The sequence below is a fragment of the Psammomys obesus genome, unplaced genomic scaffold, assembly GCF_907164565.1.
Source record: "Psammomys obesus unplaced genomic scaffold, mPsaObe1.curated_primary_1811, whole genome shotgun sequence".
Lineage (NCBI taxonomy): Eukaryota > Metazoa > Chordata > Mammalia > Rodentia > Muridae > Psammomys > Psammomys obesus.
This window is the reverse complement of record NW_026585895.1, coordinates 50,841,434-50,855,500: the sequence shown is the minus strand read 5'-3', so window position 1 is coordinate 50,855,500 and position 14,067 is coordinate 50,841,434. Positions and strand designations below refer to the sequence as shown.

General features: G+C 44.1%; 1 protein-coding gene across 5 annotated transcripts in view; it reads left to right on the top strand.

Annotated features, from left to right (window-relative positions):
• Nucleotides 1-4,972: 4,972 nt before the first annotated feature.
• Sptan1 (spectrin alpha, non-erythrocytic 1) overlaps nt 4,973-14,067 on the top strand; it is a 70,069-nt gene continuing 60,974 nt past the window's right edge. For 4 of the 5 annotated variants that reach the window (XM_055599803.1, XM_055599802.1, XM_055599800.1 and 1 more), the window contains exon 1: nt 4,974-5,410. The gene's annotated coding sequence lies outside the window, so the exon portion shown is untranslated. Of the gene's footprint in view, nt 5,411-14,067 lie in introns of all 5 variants that reach the window. The other variant, XM_055599801.1, reaches the window with a different exon arrangement.

The following is a 14,067-nucleotide window of genomic DNA, read 5'->3' as shown; positions in this document are numbered from 1 at the left end:
GCTCCCCTGGAACTGAAGTAACGGGTAGTGTGTGAGTCACCGTGTGAGTGCTGGGAAGCCAATTCAGGCTCTACTGAGCCATCTCTCTATCCCGTTTATCTTCACCACCCGGTAAAAATGACCTTAAACAAACCTTATAGCTGGCCATAGTAGCACATACCTCTGCCCGGGAGGCAGAGGATCTCTGTGAGTTCGAGGCCAGCCTGGTCTACAACTCAAGTCCAGGAGAGCCAGGGCTATTACACAGAGAAACCCTGTCTCAAAATTCGACAAACTTATGTGTTCTTGTGTATAACACAGCATGCATTTGAAGGTCAGCAGACAACTTTGTGAAGTCAGTTCTCTTTTCCTACTTACTTTTACTTGGGTTGTGGGGATCCAACTCCAGCTGTGAGGCCTGCACGGCAAGCTCCTTTACCAGCTGAGCCATCTCACCATCCTGAGAATACATTATATAGCAATTTAATATTCTTCCTTTGGATGTGATTAGCAGTCTTGGCATTTGTCATTCGATGCTGGTTATCCTAATGGCGTCTCAAACATAACACAGAAGATCTCTGGAGGTTTGGGTTTCTGATACTCACTGATAGTGTAGCTTCAGAAGCCAGGAGCACAGCTGAGGATGTGGCTCCACACAGGTGCATCAGATTCTTTGCCACAGAATGCTACAAGCCACATTCTCTTTTTGGCTCAAGTGCTCGCTCATCTGCTTGCTTCCATTGCATCTTGACCTCATTTTTTGGGCTGAGTTCCCAAATTTTTGCCATGTCATTCATTGTCCTATATCATCTTAGTGCAGATTTGGTAATGTGCTAAAAATTCCAGCACAAAATTCCAGTAGGTTACAACCTTTGTACATCCATTGGCCTTGGGATCTCTCTCTTACACACACACACACACACCCACACACACCATGAGAAATCCTGTAATAACTTCAGTGACAGGGCTGGAGAGATGGCTCAGTGGCTAAGAGCACTGTTTGCTCTTCCAGAGGTCCTGACTTCAATTCCTAGCAACCACATGGTGGCTCACAACCATCTATACTGGGATCTAATGACCTCTTCTGGTGTGCAGGTATACAAGCAGATAGAACATTCATATACATTAAATAAATAAATCTTTAAAAAAAAAATAACTGCAGTGACAGGACAACATAAGCCACAGAGCTGCTCACATGTCTCTGTCACACATGACTAATTTTCCCATTCCTCTGCCACACTTAATGAATTCACTGGATTGCCTGTGGATCTACAGAAAGCAGACAAGGGCTGTGGGCTTCCAGTAATGTGTTGCCCTTGCAAAAACACCCATTGTAAAGGAGCTTACTGACAGTCCCTAGCTATAGCCAGGCTTCATTTATTAGATAATAGCCATTTAGGGGCTGGAGAGGTGACTCAGTAGTTAGGAGCTCTTGTTGCTTTTACAGCAGACCCAGGTTTGGTTGCTAGTACCCTTGAGGTTCACAACTGTCTATAATTCAAGTTTCAGAAGATCCAGTGCCCTTTTCTGGCCTCCAAGGGCACTAGGCATGAACATAGTGCAGGCAAATTACTCATACACATAAAACAATTTTTTTAAGCAAGAGGTTGGAAGAGCAAATGTACATTTTGGACTGCTCTGAGGCAAAGTGTTGTTATTGATCTGCAATGTTGAGGATTGAACCTCGGCTTCTCCTATGAGAGGCCCATAGCTTACTAACTGACAACACCACAGCCAGGACTGTGCTTTTGAAGTAGGTAAACATGTACATGGAAAAAAGCAGTAAGAAGTAATGCCATGATACAGTAAACAGATGGAAGCTTTTCAAGGCTCTGAAATGACTACTTAAATCATTAGGCTATTCTCTAGGCAATGGAAAACTAACATTGTTTCTTGAGGTTTGGCATGGTTTATGAAACTTATTCTTAAACAATGTGTTTAAGCTTAGCAGGAGATTTGGGCATGATGGTACCACCTCTACAATTGCAACACTCAAGAAGCTAAAGCAGGAAGATTGCCATGAGCTCAAGGATAGACTAGGACATAGCATGAGACCCTATCTTAAACAAGAAAAAAATAATCAGATGCCATAATCCCAGTATGGCTCTGCAGTTAAAGGTAAATGCTACCAAGCCTGATGACCTGAGTTTGATACCCGGGATTCACATGGTAGAAGGAGAATCAACTGCAACAAGTTGTCCTTTGATCTTCATACATGAAGAGCACAATGAAGAGATATAATAAATGCTTAAAGATACAGCTTAGCTGGTAGAATATGTTCACAAGTGCCTAGCCCAGATCGCCAGAATGTTCTCATCCTAGGTGGAAACTGGTCCTATGAAACAATGGCCTTCCCTCCCACCCCTGCCCCATTCCTGTCTCCCCTCAGTGCCTGGCTACCAGTTCTCTACATTATCTCTCAGACTTGACAGTTACAGGGTTGCAAGGTAAGCAGAATCATCCAATACTGGTCTTTCTGTGTGTCTGGCTTGTTTCACTTAGCACAATGCCCTCAAGATTTACACAGTCACTATGTTTGGAAGACTTGTGTGACTGGCTTGCCAGCTCTGCTCCTGAAGAATGTCGTCTGGGGAAAGGTACAGTCCATTTTGTCAGCAGGACTTTTTCCATTCAGCCTCTCTCTGCCTCTCTCTCCCTTTCTCTTATTTTTTGGGGTACAGGGATTTGAGATAGGGTTACTGTGTAGCCTTGGCTGGCCTGGCTTGGCCTGGGTTTGTAGACCAGGCTGGCCTCTGCCTCCCTGAGTGCTGGGATTACAGGCCTGTACCACCACGCCCAATTTAGAGTCAGCCTCTCTCATTACAGGGAGAAAAAAAAAAATACTTGCACTTTGCCGAGGGTGCAGGATAGGGGTAGAGAACCTAGTAGACTTGACTTTCCATGGCTGTTGATGGGTGGAAACCTAACAATTAGCATATTTCCCAGCCAACAACTGACCTTTTGAACAAGGGATCAGGGCTGCCTAGCGTTCAAGTCTAGGGGCTGCAGAAACCAGAACCTTAGAATTCACTTGGATTCACTGCTGTAAGGAGGCCAGAAGAGGTGTGGCCAAGAACATGGAGCCGAACCAAGCTGTCACAGTGTGCTGTGCTTGCTTTATTTCTTCCGTCTGAAGTTCTGTTATAAAAACAAGGCTATTATCTGCAACATCCTCTCTCTGTCCCCACGCCTAATAGAGTGTGAGGCATGTGCTGAAATTGGTGGGAGGAAGGGGAGCAACAATAGAAACCATGGAAATGCCTTTTTGATGGCTCATTTTCGTGCCAGATGAGAGCAGGGTGGGTGGGTGAGTGGGAGCCCAAGGACACTGTTATCCTGGCCATTTTGATCAGAAAAAGGATCAACAAGCAGGATTTTAGTTTCCAAATCAAAAGTGAGCTCTCTATAGGTCTCCAATTTGTTTGGCATTTGGTAGAAAGAGTAGAACTCCTATTTCAGTATGAGGCCTGGGAGATTAAATACCTATATCCCTGAGACCTATGGTTTGCCACTGAAGCATAACGTCTTAGAAATTGTACTAGCCATTTTGTAACCAAGGCCAAATATCTGATTTTAAAATTTGCTGATACTGGTTGAAGAGGTGGTTACTATAGTCACCATCAGCTGTTTTCAGAAATGCAGGGTCCAGAGCCTGTTGTGATGGTACATATTTTTAACGATCTTTGAGTTTGAGGCCAGTCTGGTCTACAGAGCAAGTTCCAGGACAGCCAGGGATACAAGAAACCACATCTGGAAAATAAAGAAAGAAAAACAAACAAAAAAAGCACAGTCCAGGAAGCAGCTTCCCAGCCAGTTTTCTCTGTAAAGATTGCAGGAAATTCCTCTTAGAATCTTTTCCTCAAGATTCTGTGAAGCGGCTTCTGGGGTGTGGCCCCTCTTTTTGTCTCTTCACTCCAAGAAAAAGGACTAGGAATCTTCCTTCACTATCATGTCTACAGCCAGGGCAGCCTAGGAGTCACACTGCAGATCCTAGCTCAGGAGAAACCGAACTGCAGAGGACCAGGAAGCTCAAGACTGGGCCTCACCCCAGTTCTGGAGCAATGCCCAGTGTCTTTATAATTATTTAAATAGGAGGTTCAGCTTGGTAACTAGGAGGCTAATGCCTGGGGGAGCTGCAGAATTCCCAGTCGACCTGACTACACAGGAATGAGCTGGGTGCTGCTCCAATGGTTGCCACACAGCTGTCACCGAAATGGAGGAAGGGAAAAGCTATTGCAGGAGGGGAGCCTGGCAACAGAGTTTGGAGACAGGCCCTAAATGGGGGCTGGTTGTATATAGGACAGAAATACAGAAATGTTGTTTTCCTCTTCTCAAAAGTCTAGCACCCTCCTGCCTAACTGCCTGTGTTCAAATCTTAGTTTTTCTGATTGCTTCATGCCTGATCCGGAGAAGCCTCTTATGTCATCAGGGTGTTCATTTGTAAAATGGGGAAAGCGACATCTACTTTGTAAAATCAGTGCAGAGATTCAAAGTCCAAAGAGGTAGCACAGACAAGAGTCAGCTACACAGCAAGGTTCAATTAATACCAGGGAAAGAAATCCTGTCGTTTATCAACTAGAATGAATACACCCTATTCTACTGGAAACAGGAAGAAAGACTGCTAAATAATTCTACAAATCCTGAAATAAAAGCCTTATGCCACAAATCAGTCTTTCTTTTTTTTTCCTAATCGGGATTTGTTTTTTGGGTTTTTTCCTACCACCTCCTCAAACACGGAGTCCCAAAATCATCTGATTTTCTTGGCCCCAGCCCCCACCAGAACAAGCAGACTTGGGTCTCTCGGCGCCAAGCCGCCTCCTGAGAAAGTAGGGAAAGCAAGCCAACATTCCGGTGAGATCACCCGAAAAGGACAGGGCGTCTTTCCGGCGGGGGCAACAGCATCCCCAGCCTGACTGCGGCGCTGGGCCCCGCCCTGCCCTTCGCCGCAGTCCCGGAAGGGCTCCCAGGGCCGGAGGGGTGCGGCGCAGATTCTCTGCAGGGCGGACTGGGCGGGGCAGGATTGCACAGGACCCAAGCCGGGGCAGGCGGATGCGGCGACTCCTCTGCGCCGCGCTCCGCACCCCTCGCGCGCGCGCCCCCAAGCTCCCCTTCCTCTGTCGCCCTCCCGTCGTTTGCCTCCACCCCCACCAGCCCGCACCCTGCCTCGGCTCCTTCCGGACGCGCTCGGTTCTTTCCGTAGGGTAGTGGAGCGGCGAGTCCCGCCCCTCGCGTCGTCGAGCCGTGCACTTCTCCCACGCTCGCCCTCGGCCGCCGCGGGAGCGCGCGCGGTCGCCTATAAAACCCCGGTGTGCGCGCGCCACCGTCACTATCCGCTGCGGAGCGAACGGCGTGAGGCAGGAGCCGCGGCGGCGCATCTTTTTCCTCAGCAGCCCTCAGCGCGGCGACCCACGCCCCTCACCCCCGGGAGCCGGTAAGAAAGGGCGGCGGGCGGGAAGGGAAGGGCCGCGGGCGGCCGAACGCCGGAGCTGTGCGGACAGGTGAGCCGCGGGGCCTCCCGGGCGGGTCCGTGGGCCGCTGCCGCCGCCTTTGTGGCGCGTGGGCTGCGGGGCGCTGCGGAGCCGGGCGGCGACCCGGAATGTCACGGGCGGGGGGAGGCCGCGCGGGGGCCCCTCCCTATGCCGCGGCCCCACCCGTCGCGGCAGGTGGTGAGGGGTGGTCCTCGGCAGCACCCACCCGCGAGCGCCCCCGCACCGCCCTTCGCCCGCACCTCCTGAAGAGGACGAGCTAGCATCTGCAGTGAAGGGCTCGCTGACCTTAATTTCATCCTGTACGGCGGTCCCGGGCCCCCAGAGAGGTCTCCTTTTTCTTTCCTGGTAATAAATGTCTTTTCTCTTCAGGGCTGACTTGGCTCCTGTATAATAGTTAGATGCAGCGCTGCTTGGTAGGAGATCCAAATCCAATAAATAACTTAATAGCTTACACCTCTTTCTATGTGAGACTGTTTTTTTGTTTTGTTTTATATATATATTTATCAGATACTACCACCGTGCCAGTGTGGGGTGTTAGAGCAATCTTCTGTCTGAAGCTAGCTTCTTAACAAAAAAAATTGATTTTAAAAGCCTCTCAGGTACTGGAATTACATATATATGTGTGTGTGTGTGTGTATATATATATATATATATATATAACAAGGGGGACTTCTGTGTAAGTAAGGTTCGATGGGTTTTTAAATGAATAGCCTGGAAAGCTGGGGTGAGATAATTTCGAGCTATTACACTTTACAGGGTCTTTTTTATTTCTCGGTCTCTCTATACAGACTCCTACTGTGTAACCCAGGCTGGCCTGGAATTTACTGAATAGCCCAGGCCTGTCTGAAATTCAGGATTTTCCTGCCTCAGCCTCCCAAATAATCAGGTTTTTTAAATTTAGAGACCCAGAATATTTTAAGTCATTTGTTCTTTCCGTTGTTATTTTCGAAAAGCTAATTATCATGGCTGTCAAGGAGTACAAGAGAGACCAACCATATGAAGTATTTTCATAATGTGTTAAGAAATTGCGTTGTCATAGCAATTGGACGTAAGTAAAACAGAATGTATCAAAGATGGCAGGGTGGGGGTGTCTTGGAGCCAGGAAACAAGAGTTTAAGAATAGCACCAACAACAGTGCATTGCATGAAGCCATTGAGCCAAGATTCCCACTCATACTAAATGTCTTACATTTTAAAGGTCAAATTGAAGTCAAAGCCGAAAAAAAAAAAGTGCTGCAGTGTGGGGGGGGGGGGGGGGGGAGTAAGGTCCTCTGCAGAAAATTAACAGTAAGCCTTTTTTAGTAACTGGGCCATTAATTCCTCAAAGGGACCCTCAAAGTATGTTGACTGTTATCTAGGGACCTAGATAGATTGGAATGCAAGGTTTACCCTGAACTAGACAGATGTGAGACAGTTCTTATGGTAAACCCAAGGCCTGGTGACTTAGTTCATATCTGCAATCCCATTCCCTATTTTGTGAGACAAGATCTTGATATGTAGCTCTTTCTGAAACTCTGTACTCGGGTGTAGCTGGTCTTGAACTCATTATGCTCTTGCCAGCAAGCCTGGTTGCCACCCAGCCTTGGGCTTTTATCCCTCTTATTGAAGAGAAGCGGCCTTGCTGTATGTCTCAAACTCCTGGGCTCAAGCTTAATGTTCCACCCTCAGTTTCCCAAATTGCTGGGCCTGTGTCAGGCAGGAGCTGTTGCAGCCAGCTATTCTCTGGTAGTGCATTTGGCCTTGGCTGTATGCTTTGCAGTAATCTAATAATTAGAGAAATTTGATGTCAGGTAATCTAATGAAGAGGTTTAAGTGACAGAGCCTATTAAGTATATATTTTAGTTCCCTGGATTAGAATTTTCTATTATTTTCCTTCTCTGCTTTCACCTCAAAGGGTGGGGCCTCTGCGGATATTGAGAAATGGCTGTTCGGAATAGCTCCCCACCCCCCAATCCTGTCTGTGAAATATGCACTAAGGACAGAGGGTCTGAGGGCAGCCTGCCTTTGGCAGTCCTCCCTGCCCATTGAGAGCTCAACTGTCTGCAGCTAGGTTTGCTGCAGCTCATCAGCTGTGGCCTTGCAGGGGAATGCAGTGATCTCGTGGCAAATGCTGACTCCAGGAATGCAGAGTTCCGCATAGCTGACCACTTGGATCCATCTGACTAGGACAGCTGTGCAGTGAACCAGGACCTTTCCCATCTCTTACATATGCTGCTTTTACTTGTTTTGAGTAGGAAATAATAGTATTTTGTAAAGGAACTGCACCATCAAACTAGCCCCAAGTTCAGTTCCTTACTTAGGCCTTCATGAAATCATCCTTTTACCTGCTTTTACACTGCAAATTCCTAAAAGCCCCAAGATTCCTATTTTATCAGAATGTGGATGGGAGGAGGCACATTCACCATTAGAAAGCAATACTTGGGCAAGCGCCTGAGAAGAGTGTGTGAAATGGTCACAGCAGCACATTTAGGAGATGGTAATTGTCAAGACATAGGAGCTTTGCTTCCCTAATTACATAATCAGATTCCTGGTGGGGTCCAGACACTGGGGAAATCTTTGCTATTTGATTTTTGCCTGTTTTCATGTGTCTTCACAGATCTATTCTCTTCACTTTGAAGTGATTCTATCCCAGTTGCCTTTAGAAGTGTGTTATCTTGCTCTTCCCCTCCCTCTTTAGACTCCACATTCCTCCATCATGTTGTCATCGTTTCGTAAACGCAGAGTTCAGGTATTTGACCAGCATGCACAAAATGTGTTGCCTTTTGGTTCTTTTGCCTGGCTTGCAGTGAAGACACATTGGTGTCCAAGAGGTTGAATGACCCAAAGAACGGGAAGCCCTGCCTGCATGACCTTTCTGTTAAGTAGAAAGGTTGGTGACAGTTGGTGGGATTTCTGGATACATGATCAGAAGTGTTGGTGTGTTTACTCTAAGATTTCCAAAGCCTACTGTTTTCTACCTTTCTGTTTCTCTTTAAGGCATGAATATATTAATTTCTTACTGCCATCCTGGTGTTTGCATGTAATGTTTGCTGATTTTTAATTGATGGCTGCTTGGTTCCTAAGAACCAAGGGGAAAAGTTACTTTAGATATTTAGAAAAATTACCTGAAAACATGTAGTATAAATAGTATTTTCCAGTTTGACAAGTGCTGTAAGCTGGGGTTGTCTGCTTTCCCGTTGTCTTGTTGTCTTAGCTCTACCATAATCTCTGATGAAATGGAACTCACAGTTTCTTTCTTTTTTTTTTTTTTAAGTATTTAGATTTTTTTGGTTATTTTTTAATTTTTTATATATTCATTACAATTTATTTATTCATTTATTTTTAATACAAAGTCTTCCCACAAGTGCTGCCGCACCCCAGGTGGTCACAGTTTCTTTAAAACCAGCACTCTGGCCGGGTGTGGTGGTGCACAACTTTAATCCCAGAATTTGGGAGGCAGGGGCAGGTATCTCTTAGTTCCAGGACAGCCTGGGCTACACAGAAAAACCCTGTCTTGAAACCAAAACACACACATGAAACAATGTTCTGTATGTGTTATGTGTAGTGTTGCAGTGTTTGCTAATTTTTTTTTTTTTGTCTGAGCCTATTTCAAAAAAAAAGAAAAAAAAACTGCTTAAAATTATCTTGATATCCTAAAATAAGAGGGAAAAATCTTAGACTTTTTTAGTGATTATAGGTGATAAATCCAAGGCAGGCTCTTTTATAAATGAGAGCAGTTAATTATCTAAGGTTTATAACGTTTTCTTGTCTTGAATCTTAATATATTGCACTTAAACCCTTTTCATCTGAATTTTACAGGTTGAAAGGTAAGTAGCAGCAAGATAGTGTGTGGGGAGCATCAGAAGTAAGTTGCCCAGCATTGCTCTGCATTCCTGGGTTTTGATGCAATGCAGTATGAATCTCTTGCTTTCTTGATGCTAAGTCCTGCTCACCTCTGCAGAATTGCGCTAACAAGTAGAACTGAATTAATCAACTTGAAGGCTGACATATAAAGCCACAGTCTTGACTGGAATGTGGTTGAAGCAAAAGAACTGATTGTTTTTATTCATGATGCCAAAAATCTTGTTTATATACTATTTACTACTCTGCTTACTGTCCTGTCTGCTACTAAAACCTGTAGCTAAGCTGGTTGTGAGTTGGTTTGTTTAATCTGAGAATCAACTAGTACACAGTTTTGTGGGTGCTAACCAATTCTTTGGTAGTTGTCAGGCAAGCCATTTTATATCTGTGATGTTAGTCCTCCTGCTTTGCAAATCTGAGATTCACTGTACGCAGGCCTCATAAGCCACAGAGAAAAGATATTGTCAGTTCTGCACAGTTGGGCTCTGACTAAGCAACAAAACCCAAACTGATGAATGGGTTTTGTGACCTTTTGCCTTGGGTGATTACGACAAATTTTTCCATAGAGCCAACTGATCTGTTTTTTTTTTTTTTTTTTTTTCTTTCCTGTGAGTTCCTAAAATGCCTTTCTTGCAAAACAAAACAGCTAGTGTCCAGGCTGAAAACCAACATTCATTTTACAGCATTCCAAGTCCTCCAGTCTCCAGGACATTCAGCGTGCTGCAATGGCTTTAAATACAAGCAAAAGCAAAGACTCTCTCATGTTCTTTTTAATTTTCTTTTGAAGTATTTTAGAAAAATAAATAACAGAATTGTTCTACCCTATGAAATGTGTGTGAGGCTGTCCTAAACCACTCACTACAGGTGCCAGATTTGCGGAGTCCAAAGCATTTGACCTTTGATTTGAAAATGTTTTCATCTGAAGTCTGTTTCTTAACACACTTTAATTCCTACCCACTGTCTTTACCATGTTCCCACTGTAGATACATAGTGGCATGTAACTGCTTATAGATTAAGTGAAGGCATTTTAAAACTCCCCAAGTACCAAGAAGAGCCTTAAACAGCTGTTTTCCTGGCACTTGGCTGGCCTGGCAAACTTCATACCTTTAGAAACGACTAGATCTGGGACTGGAGAGATGGCTCAGCAGTTAAAAGCACTGCTTCCTCTTCCAGAGGACCCGTGTTCAATTCCCAGCACCCAATGGCAATTCTTGCCTGTCTATAACTCCAATTCCAGGGCTTCTTGACACCCTCACACAGACATATATTCAGGCAAAATACTAATGAACACATAAAATAAAAGTAAATGAAATGAAAAGAGTCAGTGAGATCTGACAGTGTAAGAATGCTGACAAGTCCTTTGTGTTTTATTACAATAGACAACATAGCTGTAATTCTTGTTTGCTCCCCTGAGATCAGCTCACAAACCTCAATGAAGGATGCAGCTAATGTTCTGACTGCTACTTTATAACATTTATGAATGGCTCACATCTCCTGTCTTCACTAATACTTATAAAAATATGAACTTTGGTTACTTTAAATGTAACACTTTTTGTTGTTGTTTTGGTTTTTGAGACAGGGTTCTCTGTGTAGTAGCCTTGGCTGTACTGGAACTATCTGTGTAGACCAGGCTGGCGTTGAACTCAGAGATCTCCCTAACTCTGTCTCCTTCCTCTGCTTTGATTAAAGGGGTGTGCCATCATGACCAGCTAAATGTAGCACTGTTCTTAAACACAGAGAATACACTGAACACTTAGCTTTCCCTTGTTTACTCTCTGCCTATATGACTTTGATTAACAGAAATCAGAGTTGATTGGCAGCCTGGAGATATGCTGTCAGTTGGTTGACTCCAAGGTAATTCCTCTGTTGTAGTTTTTGGGCAGTTAGTACAACAGATAGGCTCTAAGTCTGGAGATTGTTTTTTTAATGGCACTTTTCCCAGATTCTTTTTTCCTGTGTGATTTAAAGGTGCTAATCTCATTAGGTTAAGTACAGCGTGCAACATTCTCTGGAGTGTGCCTTATCAGACTGCTGCATATTGCCAGAGCAGGGTGGGGTTCTTTCAGTATGCAGCTTCAGTCATGTAAGGAATGTGGTACATACAGGGTCCCAGACATTCCAGTACTGCTGACATAATTTTGGGTGTGAGAGGTTGTACCTCTTTGGGTAACAGTTTTTGTATTTATAAAATAATTTTTTTCATGTTGTCTGAAAATGATCTTTTTTGGAATGAAAAGAAAATGGAGTTTTTGCAGCTAAATATGTCTATCAGGTGAAGAGACTAATAATTTTCTGTAATCATACAAACAAGAAATCTGCAATGGGGGGCTGGAGAGATGGCTCAGCGGTCAAGAGCACTGACTGCTCTTCCAAAGGTCCTGAGTTCAATTCTCAGCAACCACATGGTGGCTCATGACCATCTGTAATGGAATCTAATTACCTCTTCTGGTGTGTGTGAAAACAGGGCATTCATATAAATAAAACAAATCTTTAAAAAAAAAAAAAAAAAGAAATCTGCAATGGGAATGAGGTGGTGACTTTGATTATGTCCAGCTCTGCAGAGAGCCAGTTGTGCTTGGCAGAGGTCCCACCTTCTGACATCAGCTGATCTACTGCAGGGAAGAAAAGTCCATTATTGCTCGACCAAAGTACTTGGTATAGAATTGACTCTTTCTACTTCACTGGGTCCACAAAGAGAGCCTTTTAGGTTCTTCAGTGGGTGCTGTCTGGATGGTCTCCCTGTTGGGTGGGGCAGTTTGCTAACAGAAGGCTGAGCCCATGCAGAGACTCAGGTGGACTCTTCAGTGTTATGATGGAGACTATTTTGTCCATCAGACACAGTTGCTCGGTTGCTGCCTGATGTGATTCCTTCACCCCTATAATACTAGAGCTTCAACCTGGGGCCTCGTACAGCCTAGGGCCAGGCAAGCACTCTGCTAATGAGAACTACCTCTCCCAAGAATCCCCACCTTCATAATTTTTGAAACAGAATATCAAGCAAATTGCTCAGGTTAGCCTTGAACTAACTCTGAGATCTTTTGGCTTCACCATCTTGAGAAGCTGAGTTTGTATTTATGAACTACAAGGCTCAGCTCCTAATGTGATTTCTTAGAGATTTCTTGGGCAGCTAAAGGAAGTTTTAAAATGTGGTAAATTGTATAATAGGTGACAGGACAGGCACCACACACTTCAGTCCTGAAGAGGTGGCTATCTTTCAGTAACTCTGTAGTGTGATTCTTGTTCCTGGTTACAGCTATAGTTACCCTTTGTGAGCAAGCAAATTAATTAATCAATTCTGACAGTTTTCTGTCTTTTTCTTGTTGTGTTTTTTGAAACAAAGTTTCTCTGTGTAACTGTCCTGGAACTCACTGTAGACCAGGCTATCCTTGAACTGCTTGCCTCTGCCTCCTGAGTATTAGGATTAAAGGAGTACACCACCACTTCCTGGCTCCCCTTCTTTACTATTTCCTATGAATGAGAGCAATGGCAATGCGTAAATAAATCATCCTTTTTAATTATTCGGTGGTGGCCTCACTAGATAAGCACAGACTGGCCTCCAACTGGAAAGCATCCTATCTTAATCTCCCCAGTGTTGATCACAGGCATGTGCTACCAACTTGACTAGCTATTAATTTTAAGGACCTTTAAAGCCCATTTATTTTAAGAATTGATGAAGCTGGACACTGTAGTGCACACCTGTAATCCCAGCACTCAGGGAGGCAGAAGCAGGTGGATCTCTGTGAGTTCAAGGCCAGCCTGGTCTACAAAGCAAGTCTAGAACAGTCAAGGCTACACAGAGAAACCCTGTCTCGAAAACTGGAAAAAAAAAATTAATGGTGGTTGTTTTCAGTCCAACCTACCTACCAAGGTTGCAGAGCTGTACCTTGCTGAGTTGCTTGCCTAAAGTCAGCCTATGCTAGTGAAGACAGTAGCTGCTTCCTTTGGAAACATTCTGTGAAGCCCATGCGAAATTGGTAATCTGGATTAAGTAGGGTGATACCTAATTGAATATCTTTAGTCAGCACACTGTTTGTCATTCTTGCCACAAATCTAACATTTACCTGAGTAGAATTCCAGTTTTACAGTACAGAAAGAGAACCATTATCCAACCCTCCCCACTCCTTGCAAATGAATTTGTGTATTTGCTTGGTTATTTAGCCAACAAGTATATTTATTTATGTGTATATTTGTTTGAGGCAGAATCTCACTATGTAGTACTGTCTGGCCTAGAACTTGCAATATACAGACCAGGCTGGCCTTAAACTTAAGAGATCCTCCTACCTCTGTCTCCAGGGTGTTGGTTTAAAGGCATGTACCACCAAGCCTGGCTTAATGTTTTACTTTTTAAAGTTGCCTGTCTTATAATTTTAAATGTTTAGGAAAACTCCTTGTTACCATACCAAGAAAAGTAATAAACATGTACAGCAGAGCAAACTCATTTTAAGAACATAAAAAGGTAAGAATAGGGCTGGAGAGATGGCTCCGAGATTAAGAGCACTGGCTGTTCTTCCAAAGGTCTTGAGTTCAATTCCCAGCATACACATGGTAGCTCATAACCATCTGTAATGAGATCTGGTGTGCAGGCACACATGCAGGCAGAATACTGTATAAATAATAAATAGATAAACCTTAAAAAAAAAAAAAAAAAAAGGGTAATGTCCACAGGCATTTGTCTAACTTCTAAGAGGTTGTGTCGAACTCAGGGAGTCATATAGTTTATCAGAAGCAGAAAAGAAAAATTAGAAAGTTATGACTAGCAT